Below are 16,045 nucleotides of genomic sequence, written 5' to 3'. Positions count from 1 at the left end.
AAGAGCCAGAAGGGTCTAAAGATCAGTAGTGGAAATTATAAGACACACACCAAGGTTTACACATGAAAGGAAGTAAGGAAACACACAAAAGGATGTACAGATAAGGAACAGCCTACAGAAGTTAAATCATGCATTTTTAATTAAAAGAAAAACAGTCTATTCAACAAAAGTTAGAGCAAAAAACTGGTTTGCCTACAAAAATAAACAACTTACAAAAGTCATTACTTTAAGATTTTATTAAGGACTGTGGACAAAAGGATCCAAATAGCTGCGCAGAGTGAAAAAGACATCCAAATACGAGGATATAATTCTAGTCAACTCATCACACGGCTACAGCAGCTAAACAGTATTGTTAGGGCAATGCTGCTGGCTCCCTCCATTCCCCAGCTCAAGGGGAGGGGTGTTAGGACCTCAGATTGTCTCAACACTTTTTTTTCAACCAGTAATTCTTTTTCACCACAGGACTGGGTGAGTGAGTGTAATCAAGAGGCCTGATATGATCGCAAGTCAATTAAAAACAGTTTTCTAGCACAATTTTCAAAGTACCACTCAGTATAATGGCTGAAACAAAATACATTTTAGATCTGCAATAAAAATATTTTAGTCAACATTCCCAGTGAGCAGTAAGAGACAGGGAAACTTTGCATAATGGCAAGCCCACAGATATGAGTTTAGAGGACAAGACAGAGACAAAAAAAAAAAAAAAATGAAGTGACACTGTGAAGGTCCTGGGTCCAGCACAACTGGCAGTGGCCTGAAATTAATAAACCATGCTGAATTTAATTTCTGTCTGTGCTATGTTAACCAGGCTCTCCAAGTTCTTGACAACTCATTAGCTCAGATACCTGCATTTTAATCATGAGTAAAGAGAACAGGGCTCTTGGACAACAGATTGCTCCTCCCTGACACTCCAGAGCATCCCGCAGTATGGCTCTGCAGGATCCTGGCCAGGTGGTAGGCTACTGTCCAGGCACTAACCCTAAATGCTTTTACTCACTAGAACATGCAACTGTTATTCATACAGATACCATATAGGCTAATTATGAAGCCATTTAATGTGGTCTTTCAGGCAGAGTTGAGTAGACTGAAAATACTATTAATACAAAATTTTAACTGAGAATTGAAGTGTCACATTCTAGGCCAGTAAAATCAGTTTTGGAAATATTTTTTTTTTTTATAGTAAGAAAGTTCAAAAAGTAACAGCAGATGCCGCAGTCCTGTATTTTCCATTTGTCAGATGTACAAAAGCAAGTCTTTGTGCTTTAGAGTTCATCTAAGCCTAGAAATCAAAAGAGGGTAGCAGAGATATGATGCAGTATTAGATTTCTAAAAAGCCCAACAGGTTAGCCCAACTTCTAACCCAGCAGGTACACTGTGAACAGCACTGGTACCTTACTGGAAAGCAGCTCCTCTCATGATTGTACTAATGCCTCACAGACAGAGGTTTTTTATTAGCAGCTCTGCACATTACTTTCTTTTCCACCACCTCTCTGAGTACTCGTTACATGCAGTCTGTGTGATGCTAGGAAAAAAAACAAGATTCCACGATTATGCTTGCTAATTTTGCAGAGTGAGAACATAGGTTCTTGCCTTAAGGAAGCATTTAATACTGAGATTTTTTCGGTAGAGGAGGAAAAAAAAAACCACAACCAAAAAACCCAGAGACTTCTCTTGAACAAGCCAAGAACACTACAATGACTTTACCATTTTGTTTGGAACCTGAGCATATAAAACAACAGTCACTTTTTCAAATAATGTCAAAAAAATACTGACCTCCTGAACAAGAGCTGCAACACTGTTCACATGCCAATTACTCAGAGCAATCAACTAGCAAGTCTGGTCACTGGGTTTAATCTTTAGTGCCAAATCAACCAACTGTGCTAGTGAGGTAAATCAAAGCAGGTATATCTGATTTTCTGTGAGTCTTGACAGAGTTTCTAAATTTTATCATTACTTTTTACCATCAACTAATTAGGAAACAGAAACAAATTTTGGGATGTAGATTATCTATTGTCCATTATTTCTGTTTTGTCACTTCAAATTGAATTATTACAATGCAATTTAGGTCAGGTTACACCTTAAATCCATTTGAAAATAACCAGTGCAGCAGCCATTAGTGATTGTCAGTGGAGACAACAGACTAATCACCCAGGAACCCCAGTATTTACAGTAATGCATTCAATTTTCCAAGTCAAGTCTACAATCTTTGCTTTAAAGCTGCAGAATTTACAACTTTTGAAATCAATGCAACCATTTTATCCTTCTGACATATTTGTTTACCAGAAACACACTGTTAAATAAAACTGTTTTATTCCACTCAATTTAAAGAACGCATTTGAGAGGAATTGTAGTTCTCTGGTCCCCAGAGACTGCAAATCATCTCAGCAATGCAGGCAGAGAATTTTGTTCCAACACTACCAAGGCTACAATGCCTACAATAACAAAACTTATTTTTGCAAAGCAGATATAATAGAGAAAAACTAGGAAGGTTTAGGTATCCTACAGTTTGGAAAGTTTTAAGTATCCCACAGATGGTCAGACTTCCAGGAGTTTTGGAACCTGAATCAAAAGCTTCACATGCCCTTTTCTAATTGACTAATCGGTTGGAAGATACTTATCTATCTGGGATGTATTTTCAATGTGAAGCCAGCTGACATTTTATAGAAAAGAAAACTATTTACTCAGATTTATCCAGAGAAGAACATTCAACAGAATCAGCATTCATAACCTTTTTGTTCTTGATGAATTCTACATTTATGAGAAGAGATATAACTATTCCCAGATATTTAGTCAACATTCACAGATTAAAAACATACCGAGTTCCAGAAAAAAAATCACCTAACAAATTAAGCATTGAAATCAGAATCTATTATTTGAGGTCAATGAGATTTATGAGTATCTTCACACTCCACTAACTAGACCAGTTCTGGAATTCTGAATACAAACATGGGGTATTTATTAGAGAACTTTAAGTTTTAACAAGCTAAACCCATAAACATACTTCTAATGCTTTCTTATTCCTCTAAACTTTAAGCAGTCATTCAAATAGCTCCCATGCACAATATTTCAGTCTTACTTTGAGTAATAGGTCTTACCATTTTTTACCAATGTCTCTATTTTGCTTTTGGTTCTGTACACTGTGTGGCTGTGTGTATTGAACTGATGCAGTGCATTTCTGGATGGTTCTACACTGCAAGTCTGGAAACCAAAACCAGTGCAAATTTTACCTGCTAAATAAAATTTTTCAGAAATATACCTGTAAGAATATACTAATATAATGATATATGAATCCTTGATACCTGCAACAGTGTAATGGTCAGCAATAATATGCTTGATTGTTTATGGGTTTCTCAAAGTACAAGTCAGAAGTTAGACATGGAGTTTGTTGCAAAGAGGTCATAAAATACGGCAAATTATTATTTCTCCTTGTATTTTTTTTTTTTCAAATGAAGAAGAAAATAAGGCTGCATAAGAGGCTGAGCTGAAGGGACAGCAAGCTTAAATTAAAGGTGTTCATAGACAAGCTCTAGCAAATCTTGTTGTAGCAGATTAAGTTACTATCCTCAGCTGTAGACTCTGCTCCTGTCAGAAGTTACTGATCCCAGAAGTTGGCAGAAGGGAACATGTGCTGACACCTCAGCCTCTTTAGTGCTACGACTAGCATCTTAGTTTGGGTCAGATACTACACTATGAACTGAAATGACTGAGGAACAAGCACTTCTGCTAATTCTGCAAATGATGAACTAGAGCAGAGGAGCTGAGCAAGGAAAGGTAAAAAACTGACATCACCAAATCTGGCAAGATTTCCCAGAGCTATACTTACTTCTAAAGTAGCCAGAATCAGATGTGCCACTTGTCACAAATCCATCCAAGAATAAAAACCACACTCCCGCCAAAAAGTGTCAGAAGTACAATGTGAACTGTTAAACAATTAGTAATTACGTTTAACAGGCACTGATTAGTCATGTTATGTACCTTAAAGGCTGAATACTCAATTTCAAATTAGCTTTAAGAAACAAAGAACTGAGGTTTTGCATGGAATTTTAATTATCACATGAAGTCCCAACTACAGAGGTTATAAGAAGCACTAACACACATAATACCAAAAGAACAGCACTAAATATCTTTCTAAGATTTGACAAGAGTGTGTGCTTAAGAGGGAACACAAACTAGCCTACATTTACTACCCAGCCACTTAGGTATGCAGCTGCATTCATTAAATATTTGTATAGAAAAGACTTTAAAAATATTGATGGAAGGAGAAACTGTATGAAGTTCTCACCAATAGAAGTCAGAAACTGGCTTAGGGGATGAAGTATATATAAAATCGATTTTGCAACTCAAGTTGTTAAATTTAAAAAAAAACATATATGCAAATATTTAATAATTTACTACTACAGAAGTAGTATTTCAGATTTTATACAACCTATTAAGGAAAATTCTTGAAATTTGTACTGTGCAGTTACCACCCTAGTACTTTTTATTAGGATCAAACGCATACAATGCTTTACTTCATATAAGGTTTATAAATTAAGAACCACCACTGATCAGCCATGGAAACCACACTCAAGGCTTCAAAAAGAGCTTGTACACAATAAGCTTGTACACAATAACTGTTCACTTCTGCAGATTGTCCCCTCCCACCCACCTTTAACTGAAGTCTTTAGCCTCTAAGATTCCCTTGCTTTTCCAAAAAAGTGCATAGTACAAATTGCAAGTTCAGCATCATGCAGATGCATTTATAACAGAGGGCCCCACCCAACTTTGCACATTGTCCACTGATCAAAACTGAGCCATCAACACAGAATCCCAAATGAGACTAAATATGACATTTTTGTAGAGAGGAGTTCACACTTATTGTATTATTATATTGTTGTTATATTATTTTGTTAATCCCTTGCTGAGATTTTCCAGCTCTTCAGTTCCCCCTTTTTTAAAAACAAACCAACCTCCAAAAAACCAACTTGTTACATGCTTGTAGACCAGTGCAGCACAGTATCTGGTTGAGAGAATCTACCACATTTTTACAGAACAAATTTCAGAAAACATGGTTTCCGGCTGCTTAGGATAACAACATAGAAATGCCCTACTGAGTCAGCCCAATGGTCCATCAAACCAGAACTCTCCAACTGACAGTGGCAACCAGACATGCTGTTTAAGGATAACTTGTGCATCCAGAAGTTCAATTGTTAAAGGACATCAGATTGTACATCCCTGACTATTAAATTATGAACCATTAAATATATCTGTCAATGGATCTGCTGTCTGGGAATCTGTATAGCTCCTTTTTTGAACATGCTGATGTTGGTTGCCTCCACAAACTCCTGTGGCAATGAACGCCAGTAGTTTACCACCCGGTATGTGAAGTACCAGGTTCTTTCATCTGTTTCAAACCTACCATTTTAACCAACTGCATCCTGCATTTGTAAGATCCACAGCCTCCATGGCTTTTTTTCTAAAATTTCGATCACATCCCCTTCCAACTGAAGACTTCCAGTCTTTCTAGTCTCTTCTTATAAGGCTCCATCCCTTGTTTGTTTCTATTGCCCTTTTCTACTTTTTTTAGTTCTGCTATGCATTTCCTTTAAATACAGAGACCTGAATCGCACACAAAAGTGACAACAGCAGGGTTCTGCATAGCTGCAATATGATGTCTTCTGTCATCTTAACGCCTTTCCTGATATATTTAGCATTTTGTTGGCTTTCTGGCTGCCACTCACACTACAGAAAACACAGCAAACGGATACTATGGTTAAAGGTAACTTTCGCAACAGTTCTACAGAAACTAGGAGTCTGGTCCAATTTTATTATACTTTACAGATATCTAATCATCCCACCACACACTTGCTAAAAATTATTTCTTGAGCTCCTGGTGCTGAACTACTCTGCTTTGCATACTACTAGATAATAGTCATCATTATGTCCCATAAAAAGAAATATTCCCGCTTAACTTCACTCTCATTACAGAAAAATTTCCCACTGAAATAGAAGGGATATCTTTGAATACATCAAAGCTGTAATGAGAGGTAAGAGAACACAAGCATCAGAAGATCTAAAGGAGAACCAGGACAGTACTGCAAAATGAAAGAAATGCTAAGAATAGGTGCTGTTTTACAAGCCAATCTCACCTTAAGACACAAGGCAATAATACCATGGGAAAGAGAAAGCAAAAGGTCCTAAGACTTAACAAAGTACAGGAATGGTGTGATCCAACACACAGAACCTTTGTTTCCTTCCCAATATTGTCCATCTTTCCTATTTAGAGAGAGGAGACTGAGACAGACTCATATTTGAAGGTCTGCAAAGGAAAAGAATGCAAGAAAACAAGCAACAGAAAAGTTGCCAAAAAAGCAGCGGCAAAAATGTAAGTCCATACTAATCCAGGAAAGATCTAAGGAAAGATGATATATCATGACTATTCAAAATTGATCATATCACTACTCCCTAATAGCAATAAGCTTACTAGTCTAAACAAGACATCGATATCAAAAAAGAAATAGTTTAACCTAAAAATTACTTCACCAGCAATAAGCCAAAATAACTCTTAACTGCTGCTTCAAAACATCATATAATTAGATGCAGAGTTCTCTTTTTCAGTCAAGAAGAAATAGCTCTTCATTGCACTTCATTTTGACCTCTCCTTACTTGAAAATTGGCAAAAGCTTAAAGAAAGTAATGACCTACAAAATATGTCAAATAACCAGTCTTTAATAGCTTTTCGACTGTTCTGTTATCTTAAAACCATCCTCAGGATTTTTTCTTTTGGGAGGAAGGACAAATGACATTTACTTTTTGGATTCCTAGCTTTCGTTGGGATACACTTTCAGCCCTTAATCTTTTTATTTCGCTTGATAAGCCAATGAAGAAAGAAGAAATTTAAGCAGGCTAAAAGGTACAAAAGTGTCTACTCGACTGTAGAATCCTCAAATTGCCACTTTCCTCCTCTTTCCACTGAAGCCAAGTAACTTGCCTCTTCAGAGTTCTAGCTAGCCCTCATCATATCGGCTTGAAGCAACACACTTTGTCAGGAAATGGTTGATGACAATAGTTAAAGTCCTGAGAGAAGACTCACAACACACACTAGATGAATATTCTACGAACAGACAAGAATTAAATTGATAATTCAGTAGAAAAAGTCTACAAATCTAACAAGAACTTAGGCTCAAATAGATTTTTAGTGCTGTTTATACTCTTAAAAAAAAAAAGGATGTGAAACAGACTATTCCAGTGGTCAAAACCAAAACCAATACTGCTGGGCTCATAAGTCATTTAGTCAGTCAGCCCAACAAGACAATGCTGAGCTGATCAGCTTTTACCTCACTTTACTCTAAGACACTGTGCTAATCCCTCCCAGTAATTAGGTTACTAATTTAGAACACATCTTGATTACTGGAAAAAAATGAAATGGTAAGAGCTTGCATTACATCGGTTTTAATTATCCTACAACGACAATCACCACTTAAATCACTTTAAATACGTACATCCAGTTCCATTTCAACTCTCCTTCTCTCTTCCATTTGAGAACTTCTAATACCGTTCAAACAAAATGTAAATGCCACCACATAGTGATACTAAGCAATTCCATCACTGCTTGATCCTACAGGAACTGTTTCTGCAGAAAGCACGTGATGTCCACTAATGCTATATTCTCCCACTAACACAGGTCTAAGTTTGTCTGCTGACATCATATGCCCTTTCAGACATTGGGAAGAAGAGATTTGCTCTCTGAAAATAAGGATATACATATTTAAGAAGCACAATCAATATAATACAAACCAATACAATCCAAACCCTCATCTGTGCGAAATCTCTGGATGCTTAACCCGAAAGCATGAGCTTTGCCTTCAGAGATGAGAGAATATTTAGGACATATATAATAGGACATAGCAGAGGAATTAGCAACACATTCTCTTAGGCAATACAAGACATGCAGTTAATTTCTACGGCGCACAATGCAGTTATCTGTAACACAGTTTTTCTACAAAAGAAACTTTAGTTTTCTTAGCCAAGGTGCACTGCATTAATCCATGATTAATCTGTCTCAAGTTTCATTAACAGTAGCTGACAAGTCAATAGCAATTTGATAAAACAAGACAAACAAGGGCAACCATAAGTTCTCAACCACAACACTGCAGGGACACTGCATGATCCCATATTAAGGTCAAGCCTTAGCTTTATGCAGAGAGATGCATAAAAAAGAAAAAGTTGTCGTGATATCTCCTGTGCTGAAGAATTTAACTCAGTACCACAACCACGATGCAGAAAAACATGCTTCCCTCCCCAGATTTCTCCTCTGCCACACTGAGGACCAGCTTCTAAATAAGCGATTAATAGAGAAGGCATTACTGAAGCATATCACCTTCATTGACCTTAATTGTGAAGATCATCCCAGTTAAAAGAACACTCGGGTTTACATTTGAATATTCAGATGAGAGCTGACTCTGCTGATCTCTCTGCCACCCAAACCAAGATCAAGATTTGGCTCCAGGGAAACAGACAGGTGGTGGGAAACATCAAAAGTGAAGTCATTTCTCTCAATACTGTTTTTACCAAGGCATCATACCAGTTATATTTTACCTTCCTTCAGCCTTGAACAAGGTGAACTTTTTAAGTTTCATTACTCTTTCGTATGCACCTCATTAAATACAAGTGACTCCTACGCCACCACACTGCTAACAGCAGCTCACACATGTATCACTGGCAGTCTTTATAATATACTGTTGAAATGAGAAGTGACTCTTTTAGGCACTAGTATACATTGTCTTCCTTTGATGACACACATTTATATTCAGAACTCCACTCAACACTACTGGTACCTTTTCCAGCCTCTCCTTCCTGACTTTAAAAATATACACTTATCCTTGGAAACGGACTCGGAATGCATACAGCCACCTCCCAGCGCCATTGCCAGGTCAAAGAGCAGCTGCTGAGGTTGCACTGGCACCTCCCAGTTATCAAACGTTTTTAGTTTTGCTGAATTCAACTTTCTAGAGAGCTTGAAGATACAACTTCACACAATGAAAATAAGACAATTCACACTGACTATTCATATAACGATGCACATACACAGGTATGTGTTTTAGATGCTAACAAACTATTACCACACTTGAGTACTCCTAATACCTTTTGTAAACGACCACTTAACTGTCCTATCACTTTTAATATATCTTTACCAGAAATCGTTCCTGGTTCTAGACTACTTTTTCCCCACAAAAAAAAAAAAACATTTGAGAGTCTTCTGAATCATCTGTTATGGCCAAATAACCAAGTATGACCTTCCAACAGTTTCCCCAGAAGATGAATCCTGATGCAAGACAAGAATGAAACTTATGGTTTGGTTTCCATCTTATTTTTCTTAAGAAATTCTTTTCCAGAATTTCTATTATATCACCTATTCTTTTGCTAGAACTTTGCAGGAGATGAGGAGTTTATTTTCTATGCTGATAAAGTACAGCGAATTCAGATACTAAAGTTTACGATTAACAACCATGAGCTTTACTGTCACATGTATTAACCGTCAAGCCTTTTCTCTAATCCCAGGGAAAAAATTTTAAAAAATGAAAGACTAGAGATAAAATCAAGTATTAAAAATGTTAACATAAAATCACATTAACTATTTCTTACTCATTATTTTTCTTTAGAAGACAATTATGGCCAACCAGAACATGATGCAATAGGCAAATCACTTAAGGAAACACAAGGCACTAATGTGATCTTTATATAACAGATAATAATTGTAGGTATGTTGAAACAATTACATTTTTGTATCTAATTATTTGGCATCTTATAAGAACGCAGAATTAGATCCAAAAGAGAATCTAAATACCATGCCACCTATTAGACTCTACAACCCACAGATAAGCAACCAAGCTCCGCTCTACAATGAAAAGTAGGGCACGTTATAGATGCTGTTCAAAAGTCTAAAACTCAACATGAGTAGGAATTGGCCATATAAACATAAAGAGAAAGATCAGAGGTTTAAGTATCCAGAATTTCACACCACGCTAGGAAAAAAAAAAAAAATCCCTTTCATCCACTCTTTCAACACTTGGCCTGCAACAAGGAGACCTGGGTTCAAATCATCAATTTGTACTTGATCATGCTCCTTGCCAGCCAGTCCCTGGGCCACATACCCCATTCACTCCCTTCCCCATTATTCCTCAAGAATGAAACTGGCTGGTGTCTGGAAGCAACTCACACCCAAACACCCAGTGGCCTGGCAGTTAGGGCATTCCCTTTGGGAACTGACAGATGGGGGTTTCAAAGTTCCCCCCAAAAGCAGAGGTATTTGAATCCAAATCTCCGCATACTGGAGACGTACTCAAACCACTTACCCATCTGTAAAGAAATGCAACATCACATCCTTTTTCTGCCAAAAAAGTGTGCAAGATTAGGCCTTTCTATGTTTCCTGCTTCACAGAATAGAAGCATTCCTTGTACAATTGTGCATTACTAATGGTATCTCTGTTTGCTTTCTAATTTAACTGATGCAAGCTTTGAGAGTTACAGCATTTTCTTCTTCCCACACAGCTACGTATTAGTATGCAATTAAACACCCTTGCAGTATAAATCAAGTCTTTACCAATAGACATACGCAGTTTATCACCTCCGGTTAAAAAAAAAAAACAACAACCCAAAGTTACATTAAAATAGCCTGATATATAAACTACTTACGTAGTTGTAATTTCCTCTTTTTGTTTAGAGTTCTGCTTTACACTTTAGTCTGAACGATACTTAAACATTTTGTCATATAGCTATATTAGGAATGCAGAAAGGAGGATGAGTACATAAAATACTTCTTTTGTCAGAATTGCTGTATTGAAGAAAGCTCTGAAGTAGATAACTATACCAGAAAAATCATTTTGCCAGCATACCCGATTTTAAACCACAGTATAAACTGTTTCCACCAAATGAGTTTTCTATCACAGACACACCAGCAAACCTTTTCAAATATATAAAGGCCTCTCTTTGCCTGTTAATGAAAGGAAAACAATTCAGCAGCATTTAATTAATATTTACAAAAAGTCTTGAGGTTTTCTGATGAATGACCAAAGCAGTAATTACTCTAGTGTTCCAAATACCGTAATGTCAAGCCTTTCTGCAACACTACCTGTCACATTAAGAAAGTACTTTAAAAAAAAAAAAGCCAGTTGCTCAAACATTTAAGAATTCTAAACATGACATATGAATACAAATACAAATCCTGTTATCTAAGAAGCAGCAGGCTGTTTGAAATCTTAGCCTTCAGTGTTCTAAAAGCCTAACACTAACAGGAATGCACTTAATCAAAAGTGCAAACTGGAAAAAAAATTAGTAGCTGAAACAGGTAGTTACAACTGTAAGCATTTGATGTTAAGATCTAGTCTTTGAGGAGACATCATAATAGAATTTGCATCTAAAAATGCCGACGGATTTTTTTAAAGCCTGCAACTTCAAACTGTAGCAAGAGTTTTTAATTAAAAAGCAGCAAATGGAAGTATTATGAAAATACAATTATTTACATGGGAAAATATATGGTTGCATATGAACTTCAGACTACATTAAGCTTTCTGTGTCCGTAACCCTTGGTATGAATGCTAACATCTACGCTGCATTTTTACTACTTCACATCACATATTGCTGTGGTAATGAAAGATGTCCGACACCTCTCAATGGCCTGAGTAACGCCTGCAGATACCTAGGGTGGCTAAATCAGTCCAGTAAAGAAATATTTTTATTTACATTTCTCAGTAAGTTCAGATCTTTTGAAAGGAAATTTAATAAAAACTAAGTAAAATTACCATCTTTACCATCACCTAATTCTATATAGCAAAAATTACGATCCACTGCTATTCCACACATTGCAAGGCAACACGACACACATTGGAAGGATGTAAAATCTGAAAGAACTACTTTGAAAAGAGTTAAGTGATCACGTATTAACATTTAACTCTGTATTACTTTATTAACAGTAATGTTAATTAAATTTAACATTCTAGTATGCTGCTTCACAAAGTGCTGCAGTATAACTATTTGACGCCTTGTTAAACCATCTACAATACTAACCACTAGTTAAGCTTTTAACATGTGAAATACTGAACTTTTTTGGATCACAGTGTGTTGGAAAACAGTTCATATGTGTATAAAACAGCCAGACTCTGAAATACTGGACACTTAGATTTGTAATAACAGCTCTAAGATGATTATAAAAAGATGTACTGTTTGTGAAAATTCAGGACACATTAAAAAAAAGATTGCAGGCTCAGATGCCTAATTGAAGACAATTCAAAGATATCCTATTTTTGACAAATTCAGGAAAAACACCTCAATCCTCCAAAAAGACAGACAGGTGCCTTTAAGGCATATGAAGCTGTGCACTGAAGCAAGAGCCACTTAGAAAAAGACCACCACCAGTCACTTCTTAGAAGTTTAATTGCAGTCATCGATATATCATCACTTACATAAAATGCAAGTATTTTGTTCTAGTAAGTGAGCTATGGAGCTAGTTTATGCCCAAATAATCCCATTGTAGAGGCTTTAAGAATTGCCTTTTAAAAGAAAAAACCCTTACTCGCTGACATTTACCCCTTTAATATTCTGCGTTAAGTTGTTTTTCAGGGATCTGTCCCACGTGAGACATCTAATTAGACAGGTTTTTTTTTTTAAAATATCAATGTTTTTCAAAAAGGTCAAACATAAGTTAATTTAATTTTCTTGTGCAGTCTGTCTTACGAAGTTCAAAGTGTTCTGTGCTGCTTGCCTACACAGTCTCTACCACGACACAGCCTCGGTCCCTCAGTTCGGAAAGCACCGCCACCGCAAGAGTTTTATCCGTATAGGCTTTCTGAAAACGAAGTAGATCCGAGCCAGTATGTGCGTTAACGATTGCCGACTATAAAATACACTGGAAGTCGCTCATATTCAACCTACTTTAACTTAACCCTGCAAAGCTTCACAAATCAGTACAAAGTGATCTCTTCACAGAGCTGGCCAAGAGATCAGAAGAGCAGAAGGGGGAAGCCTCAACCCTTTCCCCTCGTTAAAACACAAACACACCCCGCTACAATCGCGCAGAGAAAGCGCACAGCCCAGTACGGGAGGGTTTTCTTACAACTGCTGGGCCTAAGCTCGCAGCGCCTGCCCGGGAGGCAGCCCGCGGGAGGGGAGCCGCAGGGGCTGCTCTCAGGAGGCCGGTTGGGCGCCCCTCGCCGCCCGCCCCCCACGCTCCCGGCAGCGGCAGCGGCGCCGGCTCCGGGCGCCCCGCGGCGCAGGCACCTGTAGCCGCAGCGGCCAGGGCCGCCCCTCCCGCCCGGGCTCCCCGGCCGGGGCACAGCCCGGGCCGTCGCCTAGCGGGGCGCGGGGACCGACGCGGTCCCCCGAGAGCCGCCGAGCCTGGCTCGGCCCCGCGCCCCGCTCGGCCCCGGCCCGGCCGGACCCCCAGGCCTGCCCGGGCGCCGTGGCCGCGGGGGAGGCTCCCCGGCGAAGCGAGGCTGGCGGCTCCGCGGCGGGACCTGTTGCTCGCACGCCGGGCGCGGGAGCGGGGGCTGCGCTCACCGTCCTTCCTTCGCCGCCGCCGCCGCCGACACGCTCCGGCCCAGCCGCCGGCTGGAAGTCACGGTCGCCCGCACCCCGCGGCGTCTCCCCGCCGAGCCCGCGGAGCCACCCGGCCACAGCCCCCGCACAGCTGCGCAGCCGCCGCCAAGCCCGGCCCGGCCCCGCCCTGCCCCCTCGCCTGCTCCCAGCGCCGGCCGCCAGGCCCCGCCCCGCCTCGCCCGGCCGAGCCGCGCAGGCGCGGGGCCGCCCCCACAGCCGACGCCGGGGCCGCGCCGGCCACCCGACTGGACGGGGGCGGGGCGGGGCGCGCGGAGCGCGCGCGCGCCCTCTGCCGGCCGGGCGGGGCGGGGCTGCCCCAACGGCCGCGTCGCGAGCGGCGGGCTAGGGCTTTCCTCAGCTCTCGCTGAGCAGGCATGGCACTGTTCCCATGTCTCCTCGTCCCGCAGTCGTGCCCCATCTCTCTACCACAGCTCTGCCTGCACCCCGGAGAGGCACCTCCAGGGGAGCCCCTGTGACCTGAACAGTACTGGCTTGCCTGTCCGGGCTGCGGCTGGCTGCTTCCTCCTCTCCCACCTCCAGCTGCCACCTCCTGCCCACTCTTCTGCTGCCTGCTGAGGCTGGCGTGTGCCCTGGGCGCTCCGTGCCGCTGCAGCCCCTTTCTCCTCCACCCTCCTCATCATCCCCCATTCTCCTTGTACTGCTGCGGAAGCTGCAACCCAAGCTTGAAAGCCCCAGCCAGGCTGGGGCCTGTTGTGGGATGAAAAATGTTTACTCTCATCTGAGAGTCCGTCTTTGGGAGAGCAGAGGGAGGCTGAGGCACAGAAGGTGCCCTGAACAGAGTGTCTGGAAGAATGAACAAAACAAAGCATTAAAAATAGCATTTCCAGGTTGTTTGTATCCATGGTGTGTTCTACAGGACCAGGGAAACAGCAGGGAAACAGCACTGCAGTTTAGTTCGACTTTGAGCTAAAAACTGCATTCCCGCCCCTCGTTTTTCAGGCTGGCCTGCCTAGATCATTGCCTGAGGCGTTAGACGAAATGTTCCACTAACAAGACCAGGAAAAAAGGCTTTCTTAGATCACTAAAAAGTCCTAAAGAGATACCTGCTTTAGTCCATCTCTCCTCACTTCAGTTTAACCATTTATAAATCTGTGTCATTTAACTCTATCATTCTCCATAGTGAAATCCAGATACAGACTTCCAACTTCCTATAATTTTACCCTATACCATGTTTTCTCTGGATCCGTTCTAAAGATAGACACGCAGTCCAATTTTATGAGTCCCAAAACCAGATCCCATGGTTTTCTTTTTTACAGTGTGAAAAGGCCAGACGACCTGACCCTAACGTACGTCCTGCCCAGCTACTTGCAGAGGAACTCTGAAAGCATTCCACCTTTTCACACTCAACTCCCCAGGATGTCTTTTCGATGTTTTTTCAGGGCAGCAATGCGTTGTAATTGCACTTAACCAGCTATTTCTGTTCTGACATTAACAAGGGTCTTTGTATCAAGTGAGCAAAACTGTAGCACTGCAAGAAATACAAATATCAGCGGACTGCAGAATTACTTACTTGGGAAATAAAAATGCAGGGAAAACATGACACTGGTAATTCGTGTTTGAGCAGCACCAAGCGTGGTTCTTTTCACCTTCATGTGAAAGTGGTGAAAGTTCACAGGAATCTTTTTTTTTACAGACCGCTCTGGCAAAGGACCTTTTCGAAATATGATACTTACCTAGAAGATATAATGGCTGCAAAAAGTAGCTAGGTTCACCAGTTGGCTGTTCATTGTTGTCAACCTCATCCAAACTGATCACTAGTTTACTGTCTTTTCTACATCCATTGAGATGATCAGACAAGAAAACCCCACAAATTATAATTACAGTTTCCCTCAACTGATAGCATTTTTCCTTCCTCTCACAGAAAATCTCATTGCCTCCCATTTGCACATTGCCTTGCAGCCAGTTTTTAAACCAGGATAAGGGAATTTTCTTCAATATGTTGTGCAATTTGTCGTAAAGCAGAGAAAGATTCCACCAGTTCTAGAGTTTGTTTCCCTCCTTTACTCTCTTATATCTGTAGCTGAAGTTTTAATCTTTTGCCAGAAGGGGTTACCAGACCAGGTTAAGACTGAGCTTGGGATATCTCTTGGATATATCTGCTTAACAATCTGTTTGTTTCTTTGGTAACCAATCTCCTCCCTCTGGCTTTCACAAACCCTAATATTAGCCCTTGCCCAGCTGGCAGATCCATTCATAAGATGCTTGAATGAGGCGTGCTTGGCTAATTCCATCCAACAGATTAAAATATTCTGTCAGGCCAAGAAGTTGTCATACCTGAAAACGTTTCACAGTAGAGCACAGGATCAGCAGCATTATTTGTAAAGACCCAGATAACCTTTCTTTTTTAAATCATTGTGTTAGCAATTTAAATGGACAGGTCTGATGGTTCATTTTGCCTTGGTGCTGTCTGTTGCTATGCAGAGAACACAAAAATTGCTGTGAGAAAATCAAC

General features: G+C 40.3%; 1 protein-coding gene across 8 annotated transcripts in view; it reads right to left on the bottom strand.

The window, feature by feature from the left end:
- The window catches only part of PALS1 (protein associated with LIN7 1, MAGUK p55 family member), a 59,636-nt gene extending 45,936 nt beyond the window's left edge, over positions 1-13,700 (bottom strand). For 2 of the 8 annotated variants that reach the window (XM_075151857.1, XM_075151861.1), the window contains exon 1: positions 13,534-13,688. The gene's annotated coding sequence lies outside the window, so the exon portion shown is untranslated. Of the gene's footprint in view, positions 1-3,095; positions 7,135-13,533 lie in introns of those variants that run through there. The other 6 variants (XM_075151856.1, XM_075151860.1, XM_075151862.1 and 3 more) reach the window with 5 other exon arrangements.
- Positions 13,701-16,045: the final 2,345 nt, after the last annotated feature.

Source organism: Calonectris borealis, chromosome 5, assembly GCF_964195595.1.
Source record: "Calonectris borealis chromosome 5, bCalBor7.hap1.2, whole genome shotgun sequence".
NCBI lineage: Eukaryota > Metazoa > Chordata > Aves > Procellariiformes > Procellariidae > Calonectris > Calonectris borealis.
The sequence above is the reverse complement of the archived record's forward strand: the minus strand, read 5'-3'. Positions and strand labels throughout refer to the sequence as shown.